Genomic DNA, 13751 nt, shown 5'->3' with positions numbered 1-13751 from the left:
CTGGTGCTGGACAAGGGATTCCTGCCAGCATCGTAGCAGCCACGGCACCAGGAGAGCTACAGGGAGAGACAGACTCTGATTTAAGTTAGGCTTTTTCCTTTGCAAAAGGTTTTCAGACAAAAATCAACTTCTGCTCACTCTTCTTGCAGGATGGTTGGAAATTGTTGTCATGGGAGAGCAGGCATTTGCTTTTGCCACTGGGCTTGACGCTTCTTTAAGAATATAAACAGGGGTCTTTCAGAAAGGTTAGATTAGCCTTTACTTGGGGTGTGCCAAAATTGCTGGCCACTGAAAAAGGGGACAGCACCTTCATGGAGGTTCAGTGTCTGTCAGCTGTGGTTTGATTAGGCCACATGGTTCAAAAAGCCTGTTATAGCGAGCTGCGTAGTCTTAAAAATCTTGAGAGCGCAGTTAAACTCTATATAATTAGAGAAACTTATCTTAAACCTCTTTTAAGCAGATTCTAAAGCTCTGCTTATTTTCTGATCAATACCACCATTGCGTTCCTGATGCTACTAACCGAGCAATAAAAAGGGATAGTTTTCCTAAAAACTGTATCCTGCAGTCAGATCTCCAGGAGGCTTGGAAGCTTTACAGGGGCACCATGGGCTTTGAGGCGCTTGCTGGGGACCAAGGTTTCTGGCTGATACATTCTTCTTTTGGTCTTCCTTTTGCTGCCCACATTACTGTGGACAGAACTATGGGCATCCCAAAGCAAGAGAAAATGGAGCTGGAAAACAGGAGTTGTGGGGCTAATCACCCTCTTAACTCAGCAGCCTTGCTACTGGGGCAGGTTTATTCTGCTGCCAGCTGTGGGTATTGGTTGAGCCATGCTCCGTGCTGGGCTTGGCCTATTTTTCTGTCTTTGAAAAGGGAATACCCAAGTAGAAAGTATATGTTTTTATTTTATAAATTGAATAATTTCAATAGCATTTAATTTTCTATTAGCTGTTCAGTGATTTCCCTACATTTTTGGTTTATTCTGCTGAGGAAGTGGAGGTTCAAATTTAGTTTTTGTGATTTGGATTGCACTCAGGAGAGTTTCAGAGATATGAGAGCTGAAAGACAAGTGCAGTAAGAGCTGGTAGAGTCCCTTCAGTGGTCAGCAGCTTTTTGCAGGCACTCCAGCAGTCTTGGGGAGCTGTTGGGAAACAACTCGTATTGAAGCGGCATCTTTTTTTTTTTTTTTTCCCCCCTCCTGTTTGATTGGAATCCTTACTGCAAAGCATTATACCTGCAGGATAGATACCAGGAAATTCAGTTTTCACCAGATCAAAATTGAACTCAGTTCCTCGCTGAATGAAAATGTTTTTTTAAAGCCCCAAAGCACTGTGGTGTTCCCAAGTGCAGGAATACAGTTTAATTTTGCTTTATTTCTTTCGTGTTTGCTTTTCCTTCTTTCTCTCTTTTCCAGTAGCAACATGAAAAGAGGAAAAATTAGACTTCAAAAGAGAATAAAGATGGACAGAATGAGAAGGGGGAGGGGAGAATAAAATTAGCTATTTCTTTCCATTCCTTTCTTGAAATTTTTTATTGCTAGAAAAATTGAGGTGCTGTTTTGATCCCAGGACAGTTAGTCTGGAGAACTTGTACATTAAGTAATGAACCTATATACAAACATTTTTATCTCTTGCAGTGCACTGATGTGACTTTTACCCCATCCTTCAGACTTCCTAAAGTCAACTCAAAACAGTGACCAGATAATGCAGTTTCTTTTTCAGTTTGGTACCAGTAGTAATAGTTGATGGTAATAAGATAATACCTTCACTTCTTACCTGGCAGCTCAGTCTTACCTGGCTCCTAAAAAAGGTCCCAGTTGCTTATTAATGGAGGCATCCAAATGTTCTGTGATGTTTGACACCAGTTTGCTATTCTGGTCATGAATCTAAAGAAGAAAACTATCAGCTTGGGCAGATACTAATGTCCTAGATGTTCTATTGTGATTCAATAAAATACTGACCTATTTATTTATATATCTCATTAGATGCTCTGGTACTCTTCCCATTTTTCTTTTCTAAAGGCAAATTTCCTGTCTTTTACTTGAGGCTTCTTGCTCACTGTTAAATATTGTTCAGTCATAGCCTGCTAATTGAGTTGAGCGGGAGCAAGAGGAGAAAATAAAAGAGGCAACTAATGAGTGGTGCAGTAGCAAGCTATAATGTATGGACAGTATGTCTGTGTCACATACACAGCTGCACTAAGAGAAGTTTAAGGACACATAGCCCTCAATGTCTGAAAACCAGTGCGTGAGCACATAATTACATGCGTATCACGGTCAAATTTGTATTCCACAGACAATATTAAATTATGAATTTGTTAACTTGTAAGCATTGACCTTTTCAGTTAAAACATTCCTTTTATGTCTTAAATGCATATTATTTCTTTAAAAAAAAAAAAGTATGATCAATAGAAATTTTTGAAGTCTTCACAAACATTATCAGCCAGTTTGGGCTCCTTAAGTTAAACAAAGTACTGTGTTAATTAACTTGACTAATAAATTGACAGCAATGGAAAACTTTTGTCTTCTCTCAGATTTTGGCAGTGGATTTCCTAGCCACTGAGGACTTGTAGTAATGTTTTAATGGTAGATCTTGCTCATTGGTGACTTTCCTTAAATGCTTCTCTGAATTGGATCTCAGATCCTTTAAAAAGGTCAGCTGCTTCTGAAACACTGTTTCTCACAGAAATGGTCTCTTATTCCCAGCATTCTCAAAACCCTGGTGGAGCTCTGGCCTTTCTTACTGTCTCAGCCCTGAGCCGTACCCTGATACGAACACCCAGCCTAGGTTTATGCTGGGCTCCAAGGCCCTCTCTAGATGGAGAAGTGCTCAGGTCAGAACCGTAGGCTGATCCATACTCCAGGGGACTCCCTCCATCCAGAGACTCAATATGCCTCAGACATTCTGGCATCCACCCCTAGCTTCCTCTGGAGCATCCTCTGTAGCCCCCTAATTGCTTGTAGATCTGCATTTTTCCGTTTCTCTGAACTCCAGCTCTAGGTTGATCCGTGGGCAAGGAGCAAGTGTTTCCTTATAGCTGTGAAAGCTCTTCTAAAACAGAAGGCATCTTGCCAGAATTATGATCCCAGCTGTTGTGGTCTTGTAAAATAATTTGTGTTGGAAGGAATCTTTGGTGGGCCACTAGTCCATCTCCTGCTTAGACCTAGTCCAGTTTCCAGGAATTTGAACTTATGACAGTGGCACAGAGTCATAGAATTGTTTTGGTGCTATGGGTCTCAGAAGCCCTCCACCTGTAGAGACATTCAAAGCCCAACGCAGCCCTGGGCAACCTGCTCTGGCTGACTATGCTTGAGCAGGCGAGTTGGACTAGATAATCTCAAGGGGTCCTTTCCAATCTCAACCATTCTGTGATTCTTTAAGGATCGTGTTCATGGCTATCAAGTATTCTCTGCATGTGAGTGAAAGAGCTTCTTTTTGATTATCGGAAATATCCAATGGGGGATTATTTGGGAAAATTAAATAGTGCTGGAAAATATGCTTTCCAATGCTCTCTGTAAAGCACCTGACTTGGATGGTTGGTCAGGACCTCCCTTTGGGTAGTCAGGACAGGTTTTATTTACAGCCCTCCTGTGCTTCATGGAGGCTACCAGGGCTCCTTCGTGTTGAAGAACTTGGGAGAGTCTCAGGACATTGAGCTGGCATTAAAAGCTGGCATTAAAAACTGAAAACTCTGAGGAACAGAGACCCCCAGTGGAGATTTATCAAGTTTCACTTGACATGAAAACGTTAATGATTCTCTCCAGAAAAGCAGAAGACTCGGCACAGGTCTTGAGAGCAGCAGGAATGCCTCGGGCAGTTGTTCTTCCACATTTTTAAGGTGATCTTAAGTACCTGGCATATCTCTCTTGTTTGGGAAACCTGAGCAGTAGAATAAGTCCCTGCCATAAACATTTTCAAAGTTTTATGTAACCCTGTCAGCAATTGCCAGTTTACAGGGTGGAACAAAATGGATATATTTATAAGGAAAAAAAAAAGTACAAAAGTCATCATACAAATTGTTCATTTAACAGAGTCACAAATTATTCAATGGACTTTAAGTAGGATGAATGGAAAAATAAAATTAAAAATATAGATGAAGGAAATAAAATAATAAATAAAAGTATAGAATAATTCATCAGAAGAACTGTTCCTTGTTTAGAAATGGAAGCACTCCTTTCCCTCATTTGGTCAGCCCCAGCTGATTAAACAGCAAACTCCTAATCCAAGAGATCCCGTGTTTCTCTGCTGCTGCGCACACTGGGCCTTTAACTACAACTAGCATCTCTAAGTCATGTTTTATAAGATAAAATAAATCCTTTTCCCATTGTAAATCCTATATGAGTCAGTAATGTCCCACTTCTGCAGCTGAGAAAATTAGGTCAGACAGGAGGAATGACTTGATGGAGGCCACCAGGGAACTCTGAGTTGGAGTGACAACTGGGGGGGAGCCCTGGCATAATCAGTCGGGTCCCAACATTTGCTGCCTCCTTTCCACACTGGAAAAAGCCAGTAGAATCACTTCTTTTTGTCATTTGAAACTGCTGGTTGCTGACAATAATGGGTTATCTCTTGGGTTAAGCACACCTCTAAATACATTTCTTAAAACTGCCAAATAGTCCAACTCCCACATTCTTTTCTGTTCAACATTAATATTAATACAGATTTTCTGACTTAAACACGTGGGCTTTTCTTGAGTGTACAGATCCAAATTGACTTAAGCTGAAGAAGAAACCGAATTTGGGAAACCCTGAAAAGCTTCTTTAATCACAAGCTTATTAAATGCAAAGCAAAAATTACAAACAGCTGATTTTCAAAATGGACACGCTCTGGTTTTTGGCTTCCTTTTTTTTTTTCCCCCAGCACAACGACAGATGTGCTTTCTGCGCTTACCGGAGCCAAGCTCTTCTCGAAGGTCAGGGACTGAGGATTTAAAAATGAAACCTGACTGAAACTAAATTGCTTCTGCCTGTCAACACATTCTCTAGTTATATGTACCAGTATATATCAGAGATATTTAGTGGTCTCTGTTACAGAGGCTTGTCTGTGCAGGAAAACAAAGGAAGCACCCTGCAGTGAGCTGAGCAGGTAAAATAAACACTCTGCTTTGGATAAGCTGTTGCCGAGGATTCTTCCATACAAAATCCCTTCTCAATGACAGCCAAGCGTGTGTGTGTGTTTTAGGTGTCCTTTTCACCTGCGATGATCCAATGTTTTACCTGAATTAATTTCATTTCTCATCTCTCCTCCCAAAGCATTTTGGGCAAGTTACTGAACGGAACCAAAGGTGTCATTTTTGGCAACCAGTCTGGCAGTGCAAGGTCAGGGTTTGGTGAAGACAGTGTTTGTGGGGGCTTGGTTGTAGTTTAAATCCTCTTCCTTAGTATCCCAAGGATGGAGATTCCCCCATCTCCATGGGCTCCTACCCAAGTGTAGCAGGTCAGTGCCCCCAACCAGCCTGGTGGCCTTCAGCTGGCATTGTTCCAGCCTGTCAATGTCCTCCTTCTCCAGAAGGCATCAGAGCACTGTGTGTTTTCCATATATACTTGCCTGGACTTAATTATTTCACTTGGAAAATCCTAATTGTTCTTGTATGAATGAATTGTGATCTTCCAGCAGTGTTTTCCTGAGTGTTGAGTTTTCTGGCCCAGCTCCCAGTCAGGGTTCGGCGCCTCCAGAGGGACTCGGCCAAGCTGCCTTCCTGAATCTGCAAGATACAGCTCGTAGCCCTCAGATAAGTTACAAATGCTTCTGTATTTTCATTTTGTTTTTATACTTTCTGTCTAAAAACATATTGCTCCATTGCCTCCTTCTTGCAGGGAGCACAAATCCCACTCCTGCCTGGCATGCATCTCCTGAGCTGCCGCAAAGCCAGGCTTTCAGAAGCTATTGTCAGAAATAAGGTCTCTTTATCTGCCGCCTTCTGTTGCTGGTATCTGTTTGAGAGAAGGTGTGACGTGTAAAGCAGAACACGCCGAGAAGCCTTTGATCGCCACCATCCTTTGCTCCTCTGTGGGTCTGCTCTCAGGCTAAGCGCTGCTGAAGCCATCCTTAGCTGTCCTTTGTGTTTTTGTAAGGATGCAGCTCTCATCAGCCTGTTAGCTGCTCCATTCCTCCTCAAGACATGTTTTCAGCATTCACACTACTGCCTGGGAAGGTGCAGCATCCAGCATGCTCCCAGAGGCAAATCTGGTCCCCATGGAGTATGGCCAACAGGCTTTGCTCAGCCACTGCCTCTGCCTAAAGCTGTAGTTTGCTCCAGGCTGGGGCCATCAGGGGCTGCTGCTCCTCCTGCTCTGCAGCCCCAAGCAAATCCATCCGGCTCTCCTGCCTGGTTATCACCTGTGCTGCTTCACTTTATTAACCTCTCTAGCATACAGTGTGTGAAGTCTGATAGCATTTTCAAAAAATAAAAGTCTCAGCATCAGTAGGAACAGAGAATATTCTGCTCTCTTCATAGGAGAGACAGGGACAGAAGAATCCTTCCATCTAGGCTGCGAAGCACTTTGAGTTGTGGTACATCAGGTTTGGACTTTTGCACCTTATGCCCAAGGGAGACTGACCTGGGTAGTTCCCAGAATGTGTTTCATCACGCTCCAGCCAAAATGAGTAGCTTGAATTCTTTCTGTTAACTGACTTCCCTTCAAAGCAAAACTTCCCTGCCTGTTCAGATGGTGCATGATGTTATGGCACAATATCACACCATGAGCTGTAGACCACGGTAGCTGTCTCTGTGCTCCGTGATTCAGACCTTGACTGCTGCAAACATGTGGCTGTGGTACAACGCGCGTGGGCATTTTCAGTGCCCCCAGAACCTATCACAAGCTTTGCTTTTCATATGAGTGTGCCATTCACAGGAGAACTATGTTAAAATATGTTCCCGTGTCCTTTTTCTTCCCAGATTATCAGAGCTAATAGATAATAGAACTTGGGCACTGGTGTCTTAGCTGCCTTGCAGCACAAATTGGAGGGCATCTTGTGGGGACATCACATAAGATGGTAGACAGGATTATGGCATGTGTATCCCTCTGTTTCTGGAGCCCTGTAGCACTGCATATTTAAGCTAGGTCAGTTATAATACAGCTTGAAGCAGAAAGATGAAAGAGCTGCAATTAAAATGATGAAGCTTGTATTTTCTTATGAACAGCAAATGCAAATGTTAATGTAGACAAGCAGACAAAGACCTCTCCCAACCTCTGTATGTGCTAAAAATTTAGGTAGCACATCAATAAACTGTTCGTGGAGATACTCTTGAATATTTTTGTATTTTAGCCTTGTCATCAGCAACTTTTGAAGATAATTATGTTGTGTGAAATGATTACTATAGAATGAAAGAGCAGGCTCCGGGGTAGTTTGTCTCTATGGCGGTTCATTTTTCAGTGATATGAATGATGGTTTTAATCAACAGGTCCATGCAGTGGAATAAATTCCACTGTCTCATCATCACTTTGGGGTGCAGGCTGTTTTCACCGATAGCTTTTTTTATAACCAGAAATAGCTCCTGCTACATCCCAGCAAAGAAAAGGACACATATGCTGTACGTGCGAATATTATACTTTATGGGTGATACTTGCAAAGCTACCCAAATGGTCTGGCTGCCCAAATCCGATCAGTGTTAATGAGCACAGAATACTCAAGCCCTTAGTTGCCCTAATTGAAAAAATCTATATACACAGCCTTTAATTTGAAGTACGTAGAAATCAGTGGATAGGCTTCTACTGATATTAAAAGAAATTAGACCTGCCGTACATCAAGGATTTTAGAGGAAGGAGCAGCCACTTCACAGCCCCAGGAAGGGGGGTTTGAGGTAACCCAGATGGCTTGGTGCTATGGCAATAAGAGAGAACTGATTCAGCTGAGCTGGGAGCAAGTAACCTGGAGTGCAGGGGCTCCCAGAGTGCTGCAGCCCATACAGCCTGCAAGGCGATGCTTTAGTTGCAGCAGTTTTAGGAGGCAGCTTGGGGCTATGGTAGCACAAGCTGCAGCAGCTGTGTCAGGGCAGGGATGGGCATTGGAGCATTGAGAGAGCCAGAGCTAGTGGTGTCACAAAGCCAGGAAAACTTGAGTCCTTCTCCCACACTGCTATTTACCCCACCTGGCAGCAAGGATCTGCTTTAGCAAGGTGGAATGGCCCAGATCAGGCTCTGTATGTGCTTTGTAACACTACAGAGGTGACAGCAAGATAAGCTACTCCATCCACCAATGTATCTCAGTCCTTTGTGGCCTTAGTCATATTGTGGAAAGACAAACTGAATTCAGACTCAGTCCCCAATTAATTCTTGGTTGCTCTTCTGGAGATGCACCTCAAACCCCCTGTTTTAATAAGTACTGAGCTGTTAACTTGTGCCTTTCCTATTTACCTTGGCTAGTATTGAGCTGAGCATCAGTGAAAGTAGATGATTACAGTTGCTTGCAGAGGAGCCACTAAATAAGCAGACACTTGTGGAGGCCTGTCTCAGCAACATGTACAAAGTGTGAGCAGAGCCAAGGAAGCAACCAGGCTCTCTTAGCTCCTCTTCTAGCATTTGTCATGTTCCCTAAAGATTTTTTTAGGTGTGATCCAAAATTTCTTGATAATATTTATGCCTGAAAACCAGGCAAAAACACTACACTGTGTTTTCCAGCCCTTTGCCAGGATGTAACCAGTGGGTACACTCCACTATGTAATGCAACAAATTTCACAATTTGTTGATTTTTTTTTTAACACCAACAACTTCAGTAGGCTTCACAAAATGACCTAGATGTAAAAGGCTCCATTTCATCAATGGATTTGTAAGCAAGTGGACTTCACAGGGGGGTTACTTGGTTGTGGGTGAAATTAAACCAAGATTTGTTGGCTGAATTTGCCATTTATCTAATGAAAAAGCTGTTTTTCATTTGCTAACCTTTTAAATGTGTTCGTCTGTAATTAAATATAGCCTCTCCACTAAATACTAGGACATACCACATACATGTAAGCAATTACAGCTGAGCATGTATTTATTCATGTTGGCTTTTCATTGTCTGATGCTCTAACAGTATGATTTACCTGGGTTTGGTGTTTTGTTTTTATTTTGTTTTCCTGGCAACTTGAATCAAATAGCTCTTGGGTTGAAACAGGAATGCAATTAAACATGCTAAGAAGCGGACTTTAGTGGAATGAAATAATATTAAGTGCACTAGATACATAAACAAAAACCAGACTTATCAGAGCATGTTTTGCATTCAGTGCTGGTTTATTGAGCAAAGGAAATGTTACCTGAAGCCAGTGAATTGATTTCTTTTATGGTCTACATGTTCTTCTGACCAACAGCTCTCTGCCTTGTCTCTCATTTTATTTACTGGAAATGTGTCTCGTTTTTCCAACTCCAGATTAAGTTGTTTGTTCAAAGCTTAAAACAGCAAAGTAAGAAGATAGGGTGTCTGCCACAAGTTCCTTGTACTTCAGTAAGCTCCAGTGCTAGAGGTTTATCAGATGCCCCTTTATTTTTTCCTCCTTGAGGCAGTACTCTTAAAGGCTGGCTTTATAAAGGCAGAAATCAAATACATTCAGTAAAGGTTAACCATTCACAGTGGCACTGTATTTAATAGCCTTGGAGTGCAGACCAAGGAAATTCATGTTGACTTTGTGGTGCTTGAATTGTTCCTGAAAACTTTCTCTTTGGTCTTTCTGAAAGCTTCCCCTCTTGCTTACAACATCTTAATGACTTTTTAAAGGATGAATAACAGTTCTTTAGGAAAGCAAATCTGAGGAGCCATATGGAAAAGGAACTGGTGTAAAACTGAAAACTATTCACCTGGGAAACAAAAAAAAATTAATTGTATTTTAGCATGCAGTGCATACCTCACTGGATTTTGCTAAATTGCCATTGCATTAGCACTGAGTCGCGGGAGAAACACAGCATATCACAAAGCAGGTAAAACCAGAGAGACTTTAAATGATTTCTGGGATATTAAATTCGTAGAGACTAAGACGTACTGTCTAATTATTTTGTAGCACTCTGGGTAAACCAATGGATGTACACTTAATTGTAGGGACCATCTATTACCTCTACTGTGTGGGCCAAATCCTGCTCTCATTTGCAATTACTGAAGTCTTATTACAGGCAATGATTCTGTGTGAAATGGGCAGCATTTCAGCACTTGTTTGATGACACGTGGTGATAGAAAACAAGCCAAGAACAGAACACGTGGCTCTTCTTTTCCCACTATTGGCATAGAAGTGGCACTGCAAAGATCTCCACAATGAAGAACCAACAACAGCAGCTTGTGCACTAAAGAAGAGAACATGTTAATTTTGAGTGGTTTTCCAAAAGAAAAGGACTTTTCGGGTCTATATTGGGTCAGGTGAGCTTCTGCCATCCAAAATCAATGTAGCACCTATGACAAATGACAGCTCTTCTCTAATTCATCCAGAATTTGTCACCTTGGCTCTTACCTGCTGACTGCTGGGCTTGAGCAGTGCTGGAAAGGGGGGATTCTGCTCCAGCTGAAAGCTGGTAGCCAGGAAAAATTGACCATCATTTCCAAGAAGACTAGATGGGGGAAGTAGACACCTCTTGCTTTTTGTTCTCCACTGAACTTAATTAGAGCTGGCCATGGTGGACTTTAAATTGTGACTGATTCCATTTAATGTTTGGTATTGCCAGGGTTACCTGTGTGTTTTCCACTATTAATAGTGTTTTCCAGGCAGAACATTGCTGTAGTATTTGCTTTCAACTTGCATATAGGTCCTTGTCTGGCTTCCTCATGAAAGTGACCCAGATTTTGAGCTGGAAGCTCCCAAAAGCAAGGATTGCTGTCTGTGCATTGTCTATGTGATGGCTTTCCTCTGCATGAGATTCTCAAGGACACCTACATGCCACTGTAAATCAGCAAAACTGTACCCTCATCACCCTGTGCTCTGGAGAGACAAGTTGTCCAGGTGCTGAAGCGCTAATAAGTAATACCACCAGCCCTCTTAAAAGATGCACTTCAGGGTTCTCTTGAGCATTTCCTGTGGCAGTGGGTGGCATTCATGATGGGAGCCACAGTGCTCAAACTCTTCTGTAATGCTTTTCACACTCCCACCTCATGACTGTTGCGGCCCAGGTTGCTCTGAATGCCTCGGCATGTGGTGGAGGGCAGAAGCACTTGTTGTTGAAGGTGATAATCATGTTTGCTTGCTTATTGTTGTCACAGCGGGGGGAAAAATGTCATAGCAAATAGTCTCTTAGTCTTAGTAGTCAGAAATGTTTGAGGTCTCCGAAATTTTACCTTTGTAAATTTGTACCTTTGCGGCCGGCAACCCCTACAGGGCTCCAGAGACTTTCTGTGCAAGCTAAATAATCAAATTGGCCCTGTCTTGGTTCTCCACTGTTGACTGGAAGAGAAAATGTGTTAATTTTATGGCTCTGCTGAGATGTAGCACAGGGTTTACCCTGTCCCAGAGTGCACAAGTGATGCAGTGTCACTGTGCCTGGGCAGCATGGACTAGACAAAAATGTAATTCAGAAACAAGTATTATCATTCGAAGTAACTCTTTAAAGCCAGCAGGTATTACCTAGGATTATCCAAAGGCGTAACTGCCATCATCCCCTCTTTGCTATGTACTGATGTCCAAGCTAGCAAAACTTCCACCATTGCCATCATCTCTTTGGGTCTGTGGCACGATGGAGATGTCCTGCCCTGGAGATGTTCTCCAGGGAACTGGTTTCTCCTGTTGCCTCCATCGGCCACCCACTGCAGGCTGCTGGCATAACTGCCCTCAGTGGGGCTAAATCCCCTGGGACAAGACATGTCATTGTGCATCGTCTCACTGGCAGCAGTACCCTTATAAGAGGGGGGAATCTCTCGTTGCCATGACAATGAGCCTGTTGGGATGAACATTTCTTTCTGTGAACAGCAATTCAAAGCTTAAAGCAACGCTGCTGCCTCCAAACACTTATTAGTGCCACATGCAAACAAAGCTGGGCAAAGCCTTGTGAAAATAGAGGGGCAGTGGGGGAAAAGCTGGCTGGTGCTGCGGTCTCTTTCCCGCTCGGGCTTCGAGCAGTGGGGAGAGCGACTGCTTTCTGCCTCTTTGTTCCCAGCTCCGGCACAAATCAAATCAAGCCTCCCTTCCCCCAGCAAAGCTCGTACTAAGCTGGAGCATGCCAGAGCAAAAACGGATTAAAAAGAAAAATCATCCTTGTGGCAGCAGATGAAGAGGGTATAAATCAGTGAGATGGAAGGTGCTCTGCCCCAGGGCTGGTGCTCGTCGCTGCTAACAAGGGACTTAAATCAATTCATTTGGGGAGACTTGGGGTATCTGCTGAGCCCTCCACTGCCTTCTGCACCTGAGACACCAACAGGCCAAGAAGGGCAGCAGCCAAATCTGCTGCAGGTGTGATAGTCTTGGAGTGTGGGATGAGCCGGAGCTGCCTCTCGCCGCGCTGGAGGGAGCTCCTGAGACGGCAAAAGTGCTGCATCTTGGTCCAGCCCTCGCAAGTCAGACCCCAAAATGATGAAAGCAGGTTATATTTCAGTATGCTTTTAATAGCTCATGTTGGAAGACAGGTTGTTTCTTTTTAGGTTTTAGATCTATGAAAAGTTAGGTTTTTTCCCCTGTGTAAATAAATCTTATGTAGGTTGTAAACAGTCTTATATAGGTCTTGAACTTTTTTAAAAAAACTTTTTACATAGAGAATCTAACTTTCTTGGAGCCACGTGATCCTGGGAGCTGGGGAAGTGAATTCCCAGGTCAAGGGTGACACAGCTTTACACTGCTGAGTATCCTTTCCCCTACCAGCTGTCCCACAAACCGGAGCTGGCACAGGCTGGGGGAGCTGGGGCAGGCACCTTTCAATCAGCCCTGTCAACCCAAGAATAGAGTGAAACGTTAGGATGAGTGAGCAAGGGCCTGTGGATGAGCCGAGGTGGAGACAGGGGACCCAGATGTGCCCCTTGCTGTGGATGGTGCTCAGTGTGCCTGGTGTCAGCACCCACAGGTCACCCAGCAAAAGCATCTACAGAAAGAAGGGGGTTCTCCCAAGCAGGGGCAGAAAAGTGGTGGGGCACTGGAAGACTGGAGGGGAAGATTACAAATACAGAAACAAGCATCCTTGTGCAGGGTTTGGTACCCATTGAAATGTGGTTTAAAACTGGTGAAAATCTCCGAGAGGTGAATGCAGAATAAGGACAAGTAAGACCCTGTCTGTCTTGTGCTGGGTAAAGATTAACTGCATTTTGGCACTTTTCCTCAGTTCTTGTTTCTATTTGCTTCAACTATTGGGCGCTGAGCAGGGATAATAAACCCAAAAGGCTCCATCCTTTGTGGAGGGGGTGTCCCCAGAGCACCTGGGGCGGTGAGACTGAGAAGGGCTTATTAGTGCTTGTACCTGGGCTGAGAGACCCAAAATAAACCTGTGACAACGCTGAGTGGAGGAGTTTTGGCTATAAGGTGTGGTCTGTAACTGCAATCTGATGTGATGCTGAAGAACTCTGAAGCCACAGGCAGGGTGTTCCCAAAAGGCCTTGAAATACAAAGAGGCAGGATCATGCTCCCCAGAAAATGCTGTTTTTTCCTGGTGATGTTGTGCCAGCAGGGGTGGATTAAGAGAGGATTCCCTCATTTGGGAAGGGGGGACTCCTTAATCCCCAAAACCCGGATTTAAAGATCCTGGAAAGAGTAATCACAGCCAGCCAGATTAGCGAGCAGGAGAGGGCAGCGTGGCACTGCCAACCCCAAGGTTGGTCCTCACCCTTGTGTGCAGCTTCTTTTCCTAGGCCTGTGTCTTAGATGTGCTCAAGGACTCG

Source organism: Numenius arquata, chromosome 7 (genome assembly GCF_964106895.1).
Source record: "Numenius arquata chromosome 7, bNumArq3.hap1.1, whole genome shotgun sequence".
Taxonomy (NCBI): domain Eukaryota; kingdom Metazoa; phylum Chordata; class Aves; order Charadriiformes; family Scolopacidae; genus Numenius; species Numenius arquata.
Note: the sequence above shows the minus strand (reverse complement) of the source record.